The sequence below is a fragment of the Elgaria multicarinata genome, chromosome 18 (assembly GCF_023053635.1).
Source record: "Elgaria multicarinata webbii isolate HBS135686 ecotype San Diego chromosome 18, rElgMul1.1.pri, whole genome shotgun sequence".
NCBI lineage: Eukaryota > Metazoa > Chordata > Lepidosauria > Squamata > Anguidae > Elgaria > Elgaria multicarinata.
In genome coordinates this window covers 743834-756791 of record NC_086188.1, presented here as the reverse complement: position 1 = coordinate 756791, position 12958 = coordinate 743834, and the positions used below count along the sequence as shown (strand labels likewise).

The 12958-nt window shown below is 52.2% G+C and overlaps 1 protein-coding gene across 5 annotated transcripts in view; it reads left to right on the top strand.

Moving 5' to 3' along the window:
• Positions 1-1267: 1267 nt before the first annotated feature.
• CAMKK2 (calcium/calmodulin dependent protein kinase kinase 2) overlaps positions 1268-12958 on the top strand; it is a 34040-nt gene continuing 22349 nt past the window's right edge. Inside the window, exon 1 of one of the 5 annotated variants that reach the window (XM_063143915.1) lies at positions 1268-1402. The gene's annotated coding sequence lies outside the window, so the exon portion shown is untranslated. Of the gene's footprint in view, positions 1403-1462; positions 1619-4265; positions 4339-10606; positions 10935-12958 lie in introns of those variants that run through there. The other 4 variants (XM_063143919.1, XM_063143917.1, XM_063143916.1 and 1 more) reach the window with 4 other exon arrangements.

Here is a 12958-nt window from a genome sequence, read left to right as displayed (position 1 = left end):
CTCATCCTTTGTGTCGCTCTGGCTGCAATTTGTGGTGGGGTAGGAGGTTTCTCTTCCCCCCCCCCTCCTTCCTTCTTCCTGGTGAGCAGTGAGACTCACAAGTGGGCCCTTTGTCGGGGGAGCCTGCGGGAGCAGCACAAAAGGCGCATTGTGAGGCTGGCTGGCTGATTGGCAACGTCTTTGCCAGTGTGGGAATTCTTGTCTGTTCAAACTTCCCCTTTCCTTTGAACCTCTGAGTGGGTGCCGTTCTCTCTGGGAGGCTCACGGCCGTCTGCACTGATGTTCGTTCGGGGCGTTGTCATTCATCGTCATTGCTGTGAAATGCTTCCAAGAGCATGAAGCATGTCAGCGCCCATCAGAGCCCCAGAAAAGAGGAGAGGGGCCTGCAGGCTTTGGGGAACCCTGAAGCCTGCAGAAGTGGGCGGCGGGTGGCGGTGGGGAATGGCGAGGGCCCCAAACAGCCCAATGAAGACTGGGCACGTTCAGCGGCCACAGCAAGCCCAGCCGTGGGGAGAGTGGGAGGGGGACTGGAATGGCTGGCTGGAACCCTGGAGGGGCCCCATCTGCCCGCCCACCCACTGCAGCGTTTTGTTCTAGCCCCCCCCACACACACACACACGTAGGCTCCCTCTCTGGGGGTGTTCTATTCCTCTGCAGCTGAGCCATCGTTCCTGCCACAACCACCTCTTGACTTCAGCGCGGGGCGAGGGGGCGTTGCGTGTTGCCCTGGGAGGCCGGAGTTCCCGTCCACAGTGGGCGATGGCCTTGGGCCATGGCCTCCGCCTCGCTTTTCATCTCCCACCTGCCGAATGAAAATATCGGCGCTCTTCCGGATTGTTGTGAAGGGGGGTGAGAGGAGGGGGGTAAGCAGGCGTCTGACGTGGATCAGGCCTGTCTTCCTGGGAGGGGGGGCCGCCTGCCTGCCCGCCCGCCCGCTCACTTGCTCTCCTTCCTGCCCACTGCTTTTTCCACTAACCTTGAGAGCTCTGGGTTGAGTGGTAGAGGGGGAAAGCGTGGGACGCTAAGGGTAACGCAGTTCCGGAGGCCCTCGGGTTTGGGGGATTTACGAGATGAGAATCGATCTCACATTACCCAGGACTATTTTTCTGTCCTCCTAGGTGGTTTGAGAAGCAAGCACTGAGTAGTTATCGGCCCTCTCACGCGCCTGAAGATAGGGAACAGAATGTCTCAGTCAACTTAGCTTGTGCTCATTTCACATTCGCTTGGAGCTGCAGCCGGTGGCCTTATCAGCCCAACGGGTCCTACACATTGGCTCGCGCTGATCACTTGCGCCCAGCCCCTCCTTGGAGGGAGGTTGCTCTCCGGGTTTCTGCCTTTGCCGGTGCCAGGTTCGTGCCCAGCGTCCTCTGTTTCGTTGACACAGCGCTGTGAATGTTGGCAGGTAACGTCGTGTTTTCGAAACGAAAGACGCACCTGCATTCCAAAGTCCTTTGGAGACTGTATGGCTTTCCAAATTGCAAGCTGCAGAAGCCGACCCCGGGAAATGTGGGGTTTTTTGGTCTTGCATTATTGAAACCTCTTTTTGATGGGGGAAGTGCTTCGTACTCAACCTAGGAGTTGACGACCAGCCTCGGACGAGCTTTTAGCACATGCAAAAGTAATGTCTCTGCAGCTTGAGGGGGTGGGGTTTGCTGAAAAGTAGCTCTGCTGTGTCAGTTTGAAATAGCCTGCCTGCCTGCCTCTTTGTCCACTCGCCTGGTTAGAATTGATGTGTCTGGATGGCTTGGCCTTGGGTGCAGAGCAGCCTAGCTGCAGGACACCATAAAGCCCTGCTTGGCTCTATCCTGTAGTCTGAGAACAGCCACCCAAAACCCGCCTATCTCAAGATAATAGTAGCAGGCTGCAATCCACATGTTGTCCTAGAAGGTAAAGCCCCATTGAACTCTGCAGAATGTACTTTTGAGGATTGTGTGCAAAGAGGTGATGGGTCTGACCTCCGCTTGTATGTGGGGGTTCCCTTCAGATGCTCTTTCCTGGGTGCCCCCACTTTGGGAGGTGAGGCGGAGGGGGTGACTGGAGGGGGGGCTCCTCATGGTGTGTGTCCTCCACCCACCCCATCTTTTAAAACATTCATCCTGCAGCTGCCTTCACGTTTTTCCCAGCTGCTGGCAAGCAGTTTGGGGCAGGTGGGAGTTGCAGAATCCTTCATAGAATCGGATCTCTAATTGTTTACATAGCACCCTGGTTATACATCGGGGTTTGCAAAGAGCAGGTTTGACAGGTCCCTGCCCCAAGGGGCTTACACAGATACAGGGATGCAAAATGAAGGCAAGGATAAACAGGAAGAATAAGGAATTATTTCAAGTACACCCACTTCAGCTTAGTTGCAATTAGGCAGTGTTCCCCAACCTGGTGTCTTCCAGATGTGATGGACTGCAACTCCCATAATCCCCAGCCAGCATCTGGAGACTGCCATATTTTATTTGGAATAGTGTCTTGTTCCAAAGGCAATTTTGCTCTTATTACTTTTTCTGTTTTAACTTTTGTTTTTAGGTTTTAATTATGTTGGTTTTGTTTTAACTGTTCCAATATTCATCTGTGAGCAGAAATACTTCAGGGCTGGTTAATAACTTCATAAATAAATACTGTCCGTGGTATTGCTATGAGTGGAAAGGCCTGAGGACGTGAGCGTTTGTGTTTCTGGCCAGTGCTTCCAGCCTTTGGATTTTTCTCCTCTGCCACCACCACTGTTCAAAAGGTGCAAGAGTGCTTTTAAAGTGTTAAGCTGCAGGCACCAAGTTAATAGAGCCCTTGTAACGTTGCCTTGCCTAGCGTGCTGCCCTTACTAAGCCTCTGGGCAATGTCATGTTTTTTAGATGTTCATTGACCGTTTTGGAAACAGGCGTAATTATTCCACACTGAAAAGAAGACTCAGTGCAATCTGCCTTTTTTAATAACAATTTTGCACCCTTTCCCAGCTTGTGCCTAGGACAGCCCCCCCTCACCTCACCCTAGTTACATTGCAGATTGTTTTCAATCCCAAAGCAAGCACCAGCACCAAGTTGTTAACAACGGGTGTGTTGATCTGATAACTGTAGCAGCAGTGTGTGAAGAAGGGCGAGGAGAGAGAGGAGAATATTTGCCAAGCTGTGTTTGATACGCCGTGGGATGTGGCTGCTACTTAGGAGGACTGAATGTATGTTTTCAGTCTGATATTGGAAGCTGCAGGCGAGTCTTCCAAATGCCGGTGGGCATTTCATCCTTTGTGTGTGGGGGGGTGGGGGGTGGGAGCAAGCCAGGAAAGACCCTCTCAGCCAGACTGAATCCTCTGCTTTGGGAGGTGGGGGGCTTTTTCAAAATTATGTATAATAATTCTCTTGACAGGGAATTTCCCCAAGAGGTTTTCCTGGAGGGGATGCTGGCTTTGCATCAAATGCTGTTGAACGCTGGCCACACCCGACCCCCATCCAGCTGCCCTAAAACCACCCCGTGTGTCTCTGTGCTGGCTTGTTTGTGGGGAGCAGCCGGAGTCAATCTTGGTGATGAGTTTGCAGAGCTCATTCCAGAAAATAAAGCCACGAAAACAACCGTGTGGAAGCTAAAGGCTGCGGTGCTCAGGTCCCGCTTGTGGGTTTCCTGTTGGCAAGCCGGTCAGACACCGTGTGAACACAGCGCTTGCCTAGAAGGACCCTGGTTCTGATCCAGCCTCGGGGCTCTTCTTACGCTCTTATTTCAACCCCGGCAAAGCTGAGCTGTTGGATAGTGATTTCATAATTACAATTTTTGGTTTGCTGTCCTGTAACCATGGGGACCGAAGATTCTCTCTCCGCCTCCCTAAGCGCAAGGTGGAGGCCGACCTCACTGGGTTGTTTTGCCAGGAGCCCAGGGCGAGCGCACGCCAAGCGCGTATTGTGCTACATTTTTAAAATATTATGATTTAATCCTCCTCCTCCTCCTCCATCATCCTAATCTCTGGCTTGTTCTTGCAATCTTATTATGTGTGCTGGGGTGGGGGGGGGAGGAAGGGGGGGGCTCTGCCGTGCTGGCATTTCTGCCTCCCCCTCAGCCCCCGCCTGCAGCTTGACAGCAAAATGGGGAAAGCCAAAAAGGAAAGCGGGGGGGGGGGGGGCGGATCCTTCCTGGGCCTCCCCCGCGTCTGGGCCAATCAGCGCCGATCTGCTGGGAGGCGACGCTCGCTTTTGCCCAGGAAAAGCTCCCCGGCGCAGCCAATGGGCGCGCAGCTGGCGGCATCTGGGGCGCTTGGCCCGGGCAGGCAGGGAAGGAGAGAGGGAGGGAGGGAGGGAGGGAGGGAGGAGGGCGGCTTCTGTAGGAGCTGCTGCTGCTGCTGCTCTCGGCTAGCGGAGCCACCCCAGGCAGGTAAGCGCGCGGCCGGGCGGCGGCTGGGGCCGGGGCTGCGCGCCTTCTGCGGGCGGGGGGAGGGGGGTGGCCGGGCAGGGGCGAGGGCCCCGGGCTCCGAAGGAAAAGGCAACCCGGCCGCCCCTCTGCTTGCCGCGGGGAAGAAGGCGCCTCCGGGCAAAAGTGCCCGGAACGCCAGAAGGGGGGGGCGGGGCGCGAGCGCAGCCCCCTGCCCAGCTTGGAGCGAGCGAGCGAGAAGGGGGCACGGGCGAGGGCGAAGGGGCCGCCCCTCCCTCCCCTCCCCTCCCCTCCGGTGCTGGAGCCCCCAACAGGGCTCGTCCCCCGTGGAGCCGCCTGGCGGGAGATCCAGGGCAGGGGAGCGCCGAGCCCCACTCCGGAACGCGTGGCCGCCCCTAGGGGTGGCTTCGAAAGGGGGCGAGGCAGCAGCGAGCGATGGCTACTAGCCCGGGTGGCTAGCAGCTGCTGCTGCTGCTGCTGCTGCCTCCAGCGCCAGAGAGGCAGCAATCGCAGGTATGCCAGTTGCTGGGGGACATGGGCGGGAGGGGCCTGTTGCCCCGTGTCCGGCTTGTGAGTCCCTGGCCGAGGGCTGGCCGGCCGGCCCCTGGGCGTGGACAGAGTGCTGGCCCAGAGGGAGCCTGGGTCTGGCCCAGCCTCACGAGGACGCCGAGCCCCAGCCATCCAGGCAGGTCTCAGGCAGGCAGAGGGGCTCTTCAACCCCGCAGCGAGGAGGGGTTCAAACGTGGCGTCAGGCCCGCCGGCCTGCGTGTCAGCCCCAGAGCCTCCGGCTTTGGAAGCCAAACAGCCCTTGTCCCTGGGCGGCATCTGCAGGCGAGGACATTTGGGGATCAGGGACGGGAGCAACACTTTCCCGCTCCTTCCATATATATTTTTAAATGCCATTTTAGAACTCCATCCGATTCTCTCACTGTTTTCAGTGCTCTCCCTAAGGAGGAAAAGGAATCTGTCAACACCTGAATTTGCTTTTATTTTGATCATCTGCTCTGTTGAGGGGTGGGTTGAACTGTTATTGTGTGTGTGGTGAGGGAGTCGTCTTCTTCTAATGTGAAATCCGGGGTTTTGCTGGATCCGAGGCACATCCTTAGGAAGGGAGGATCCAGTGTGGGGTTTAGGGAATTGAGATGGGGTCAAATTGTGTAGGGTTGGGAAAGATGGAGAGTTTGCCAGTTAGTCACAAGTTTAAGGTTTTTCAGGTTGTGCTGAAATGTTCTAAGGGAGCCATTAGATCTGCTGTGCTGTGCCAGATCTCTCACTGACCTCCTTAGCGGTGTAGATGCCAGGAATCGAAGAAAAAGACCTAGAGAGATTTGTGGCTTGATTTTTATTCTGTAGGACTGGCAGGGAGGAATTGAACGAGGCTGTGATTAAAGGGTTATCATTTGGAGGACTGAATTGGTGGCTGAGTGACCTTCTAGCAGTGGCCGTGTCTTGGGTGGTGAGCTGGGGGTGGGGGGAACCCAGCTGTTTTTAGTCCTCATTAGAGCAGCAAGTGTACAGTTGGCAAAATCTTGGGGGGTGATTTTTGGGTTGCCAACTCTTTGACTGATCGTTGTAACTGTGCATTTAACAGCAGCTTGATGTGCAGACACCTGCAACCGATAAAGGATCAACATTGCTAGGATACAGATCTAGTAATGCTTGTAGCTTTTTCATGCGGATAGGTGAAAGTGGTCCGCTTTGCAGTGTTTAAGGCACTTTTTGATGTTCTGTGCTTTGCCTTGCTGGTAAGATCAGATCAGCCAGCGTCCAGTTTTCTGAAAGTGTCCCGCCAGCTGTCTCTGGGTGCTGAGCAACAGGGCCCCAGCTCCTGATTCAGCGTCTGATGTCTAGAAAAACCTATTGACCCTGTTTAGGGTGGGTCCACGGCGTGCTGCCCTTTCTGAACACAGGCCCCTGGCGGCTCTCCGGAGTTTCAGGCGGCCTTTCAGGAGACGCTGCCGGGGTTCGGACCTGGGGCCTCTGCATGCACAGCAGCCCCTGAGCCCCAGCTCTTCCCTCTTTAAAAAAACTGAACCCTAAATAAGACAAGCCTGCTGGCCGTCCCACACGCCTGTTCTTGTGGGGCTGAATTCACACGTTAATTCTGAGTTGTGTGAGGGAGCGGCCTGCCTTTCGGTCCGTCCTGTGCTTGCTGTGAGTTGGCGTGATCCCGAGCGCTGGTACTGTACGGGATGGCGAAGAATCTCCCCTGCTCTGCGCTGTTCATAACTGTAGTCTCCTTTAATGAGCGAAGGCTCCCTTCCTGCTCTCTTCGGGCGGCCTTGGGCGATGTTTTCCTGTATACCTGCCAACAGGCAAAAACCTGTGCTTCATGCCCTGATATTTCGAGCGACTCCGTTATCTGGGTCCTTGAGGATTTCACAGCTTTGTGAGGTTTGCGTGGGTGGGTGTATGTGTGCGTTGAACAAAATGGCTGTTTTTGAATCCTGCAGAACAAGATCGGAGCCCAATGAAAAGAGCGGCCTTGCGTGGCGCTCGGGGCACGGGGGATTGTGGCAGATAAATTGAAGAGGAAACAAAGGCTCCAGTTGTCCCTCTCAAAATAATAATAACAACTATAATAATGGATTCCTTTAAAAGCAGGCCTGCTTGTGCCCCCTGCCTCCGTCTTTTGTCCTTGTTCCCCTCTGCTTTATCTCTCCCTCTTCTCTCCCTTCTTCGCAAGCCGTGGCGCGTAATCTCTGCAAATTCCCCGCATTCCCATGAGTTGACTGGAGCTGAGCGGTTCCTGGGCTGCACGTGGCCGTGGCGCGCTGTTGCCGTGGCGGGCGCTTGGCACGGGCACGTGGGCTGCTGCTGTCTCTCTTCTCCCCACCCCCGGCCCTTCTGGCTGTGTGGCTTCGGGATCGTCCTCGCGCCAAGCGCGTGGGAGCTCTCGGGGGGGCGCGTGGCACACGGTCCGCACTCTCAGAGGGGCCCTTGCTGGAACTCCGCTTCCGGACGTGAGTGAGCAGCAGCCACTGCTGCTGGGAGCGCTCCCGTGGGGACACTCTGTCGCTCGCTCCTCACTCGTTGTGCAGCAGAGGGAATTTCAGCAGGTGCAGCTGCACTATCAACAGTGCAGGAGCCCTGCTGTGCCCATCTTGGCCCTGGCCACCCTGTCGACAGGGCTGCCCCAAGACATTTTGCTGCCTGGGGCAAAGGACACGCTGGTGCCCCCTCCCATCCCACGCGTAAATGGACTGGCCGTTGAATCTCTCTTCAGCGTGGACGATGGGACAGCATCTTCTGGCACACCTCCAGGCGGCCGGCTACCTCAGGGGGCGGAAGGCGAGCTGTGTGGCCCACAGCTCTCTCCTCCAGCACCCTGCTGCCACCTCCCACCTCACTTTGGCTAATGGTAGGGCCGGCCCTGCCTCTCGTCGACGCTCAGAGATGACGAGTAAGCTGGGCAGACAGGTTCAGCCTACCTTAGAGGGAAAGGCCGTGGCTCAGGGGCTACTCTGCATGCAGGAGGTCCCAAGCTCAGTCCCCCACCCACCCCGCCCTCCACTCTCTGCTAAGATAAAGCTGGGGGAAACCCTGAAGAGCCCCTGGCAGGCACCGGGAGCTGCCTTCGGCCCTGGGTCCATCTAGCCCAGTGTAGCCCGCACTGGCCAGCAGCAGGGGCTCTCCAGGGCTTGAGGCAGGAGTTTCTGCAGCTCTGCCTGGCAATTTAGGCAATGCCGCATTGGATGCTCCAGCTTGGTCCAAGGCAGCCTCCCACGTGCTTCCTGATGTGCTCTGGCCTCGTGTGCACGGGGGCTGCGTTTTCTCCCACCCCGCACAGGAGGAGAACATTTCAGACATTCCACCTTTCCCTGGCAAGCGCTACACGCCAAGGAAACTTTGCCACTCACGTCTGCTGATCGCGTACGATGGCACAAAGTCTTTCCAGTGGAGGGAGGATAGAGGTGGTTTGGAAAGGAAATCACAGATTGAGGCCTTGAGTGTTGTCATCTTTCAAAAGCACTTTGCGCACGTTGCCCTACAATGCTGCCATGCTTATTCGATTGTTCTGTTAAAAGACATTGGCGAGAAACATGCCCCTGATTTTTCAGGAAGACAGTTTTAAAACGACAACAACACAATAATTTCTTTTTAATACAAGTGCTTATAAAAATTACAGATGGCAAAGCTGGATCTTAAATGAGGCATTCTCCCGTCCGTCCCACGCAGACAAAGTGATCCACCCTGCGGCTCATGTATAACGGGCTCAAGTTAAAGGAAGCCAGATTCCAGATGGACATCAGGAAAAACTTCCTGATTGTTAGAGCAGTACGACAATGGAACCGATTACCTAGGGAGGTTGTGGCCTCTCCCACACTAGAGGCCTTCAAGAGGCAGCTGGACAACCATCTGTCAGGGATGCTTTAGGGTGGATTCCTGCATTGAGCAGGGGGTTGGACTCCATGGCCTTGTAAGCCCCTTCCAACTCTGCTATTCTATGATTCTATGTATGCGCTGACATTCTGAAATGGCCTTCCCCAACCTGGAGCCCTACAAATGTGCTGGACTCCAACTCCCTAGTTGGCTGGGGATGATGGAAAGGCACCAAATTAGGGGAAGCTGGTCAAAAACAAGGGAATGATGCCTCTTGCTTCGAAAGTACTGGGTTTCCCCGTTTGCAAATGCGTCCCTAACCAGCATCCGAGTGTCTTCATTCTGAACTAAATAAAGACTTCCTACACACACGCAAGCCTTGTATAACATCGTGTTTCTCAGTCCTCCGTTACTGATTTGAACTCGGCTACTGATTTGGAAGATGGCAACATGGGACAGGGCCTTTTGAGCAGTGCCCCCCTCCCCACCCACCCCATCATGGCATCGTACTCTTTCCACCGAGGTTTACCTAACGCCAGCACTGCCGTCTTTTCAGCACCAGGTTGAAAGTGTCCTCTCCATCAGGCATTTGATGTCATATGATGGGACATGGATGTCAGCCGTTGTTATTATTATTATTATTTATTACATATATATCCCTCCTTTTTTCCTCCAAGGAACCCAGCTGTTTCTGCCAGATCTGGCATCTTACTGTAAATGTTCCAGCTGTTTAAACTGTTTTAGATTTTGTATGTTAGAGATTTTATACAATGCTTTTTATTATCTCGTGTTGTGATGAGTATTTTTTGTAAAATGCCCCAGAGAGCTTTGGCTACTGGACGGTATAGAAATTAAAAACATAACCATAATTGTATTGCATTTTACGTATGTTTTTAATGTAAACTGTGTAGCGCTCTTACAACATCAAGCAGTATATAAGTAGTTTTAAAAAATAAATAAGTAAATACGTGGTTAATAAAGAATGTCTAAAGGGTTATGGCATCTTGAAGGCGCCCTTCGTGACAGGTTTCTTCATGGAACTGACTGAATTTGGGGCTATTTTGACATTCCACCTGTCTCTGTCTCTCTGGAGTTATGAGTTGGTCTGTGTGTGTGTGTGTGTGTTTTTTCCAATCCAAGCAATTTAACTCCCCATGCCCAGTATTTTCTCTCAAAATGGGGTCTTGTATTTTTATAATTGGGGTTTGGCATTAACCTAGTAATTCAGCACTGAACTGTGTTAAAAAAACAAAAAGAAAGCATTCGCAAGCTTTTGAGCAACTGCCTGGATAGTGGGTTTTTTTGGGGGGGTAGGACTCTAATGGGAACCGAAAGTGTTATAGCGGATTCTCTATTAACCTCATTAAAAGCAGATAAAAGCTGCAGGTTCACGTAGCCGTGTAGGCCAGCCAGGTGAGGTGCAGAGTAGAGCGGCCCTTTCCCTGGGCTTTGTGGCTGGCGTGGAGCAGAAAATAGCCCACACGATGGAAATGTGGCGGGCAGCAGTTCAGATACTGTGGTGCGCTGTCTGTGAGGCATCATTGTTATTATTTATTACATTTATATACCGCCTCAATATTGCCTGCTCGGAATGTGTCACAGGCCAGTTCCGATCAGAAACTGCTAGGCCTCAAGCAGGGCGAGCCGTCTTCACTTGAGGTAAAAAGCGGCTGAGGGCTCAGCTTTGGAGCTGGCCGAGAGGCCGACGACGGCAGGCCTCTCCCGTATCAGTGCCCTGCAAGGCCCTCGAAGGATGCTGTGTCAGGAGCACTGCGGGGAATCAAAGCGGTGGCTCTGTCCCGTCGCCCCCAAAGTTTGCAGTGTCCCGGTTCCATCCTGACATCTCCGCCGCAGGAGAACTGAACTGCGTCTCGCAGAAGGTTCTGGAACATGGGGACTCTCAGTGGGCAGGTTGCCTTGGTCCCACTTCAGAATCCATCCGACAGGAAAACCCAAACCTCTTGCTCTTTTAATTCATGCAGGCTGGATTTGAGCGGACGCCGCTGCTCTAAGAAGAACTGATCCAATCCCACACATTTCGATGCATGAGACAACCTGTATTTACGTTCTGCAGTAATGTCCCATTTCCCTCAGCGTTCATTTTCTGGCTACGGGCCGGGCCGGGCCACCTGCCACTCAGGAAAGGTAGTCCACCATGGCTCGTCCTGCCTCTGAGACGCCTCAGAGTCCCACAGAAGGCAGTCTGGAAAAATCACAGACCTAGACGTGCCTGTGACAACTTCCTCACATCACTAGCGGCGGTTAGAATTCAGTGTGTAAGTTGGGGCCGTTATTATTTTATTAATGGAATTTACACATGGTTTTGCATGGCAAAAAGACACTCTTGAAGCAACTTGGACACACAACAGATAAATTCAGGGCAAACAATACCCACCCCCAAATCAATATAGTAATATTTATTTCTTACCCGCCTCTCCATTTTAATCGAGGTGGAAAACAACAGTAAATATAAAATACAGGAAACTGAATTAAGAACATAATATACATTGTTAAAACATTCTAAAAACGTCCTAAAATTCCACTGGATATAAGCCATAATTAGCCTGATACAACAAATAAAAATAAATGCCCAAAAATATAATCTTAAAATAATAAAATGTGAAAAGTGTTCATCCACAAATACACAAAATCTCGCCCCCGCTCACAGCCTAGAAAGCCCACCACAAAAGCAGCCCACAGCAGCCGGGCCGTAACTAATGTTCCATAAACACGGGGCTATCACAAAAAAGGCCTGCTCCTGGATTGACACACGCACACACACACACACACCCAAGCTTTTCTCAGAGCGGGAGCAAAGAGAAGGGCCTCCGAGGCATTGTAGGTGTTTTGGCCTACAATATGCCTATCAGCCTTCGCCAATGGTGAGGGATTATGGATGTTGTAGGCCAAATGTTTTTTTAAAACTTATTTGTTCCACTTTAATGGTTTTACAGGTTGGTTTTTATTGTTTGTTATACTGATTTCTTAAATTATGAGATTTAATTGCTGTGAGGTTCATACCCTAGAAGCTAGGATATAAATATATGAAATAAATAAAAATAAATGTCACATTGCAAAAACTCAATAAAAACATAAATAAGGGGCGAAATGCCACTTCCTGTTGCAGATCCTAGTTATTTTATTACTCCCTGTTCAGTGGGGCCGGGGTAATATCAATTAATTGCCCCTTAAAGGGACTCTTTTGACTGCTCCAATGTCAGTTTCTTTTCCCATGGGGGAGGGACAGGCTATAGTTACTGATTTTATAAATTTATTTGTCTTTATTTTTTTAAGCAGCAAAATAGCACTTTTTAGTATTCAAAATCTGCCTCTGTCCTGGGAACAGAAACTGACACTGGGGCAATTAGGAAAGGCTATTAAGTACTAATCCCACCGCTCCACTCAGCAGGAAGCAATTAAACCACCAGAGCCTGCAAACAGGAAGCTTTTAATTGAAGGTGCAGGAAACATGGAAAAGCCTCAATAGTGCTTTATAGGCTTGCATGCTGCAATTGTGCTGTATTCCTAAATAAATAGCCAGAAACCGGGTGGGACAGAGGACAGTCGTACAGAAAACATTTGACTATAACCTTTTGACAATGGCATTGTTTGTCTGCTCTATAAAAAGTGAGTGACCCACACATGGCAATTCCAGAGAAAAGGAAAAGGCCGCTCCCATGAGCCTGAAACCAGCCTACCTTATAGTGCTTATTGTTCAAGCTGTTGAGATCATGCATTTGAAGTTCTCAATCAGCGCTATATAAATGCTGAGCATTTGTTTTTAAAACATTACTCCCTTCGAAGGGCTGACTATGTCCATCCTTTCTTCCTTTCCTCCGACTGCCTTTCTGGGGCTACTCTGACCCCACGGCCTCCGTTTACACGACCCCCTGCCAATCTGCTTCCTTTTTTGGTGTGTTGTTTGATGTGGGCTTGAGTGAAGGGTAGGGGGTCATGGCAGCAGCAAGCTGGGCTGGGCTGTGGGCACCGTTCCCGGTTAATGGAACCAACTATTTATAAACAATGGTTGGCGGAGTTCCCACAACGCAGACCCAGAAGTAAATGGGAAGCCAGCTTTGGGGGCCATCTGCTTGTGTGTGTGTGTGTGTGTGTGTGTGTAATGCATTTATGGGATGTAGCTCCAAAGTGCCGTTCTGATGGGTTGACAAGAAAGCTTTGGTCCATTATGAAAGCAGCAAGTCCAGCCGTGGCCATGCGCCAGTAGCGAAATCTATGTCATGGATTTACGCGATGTGATGCCTGCTAGGGCAGAGTGCTTGTTCACAAGTCATTTGCTCTG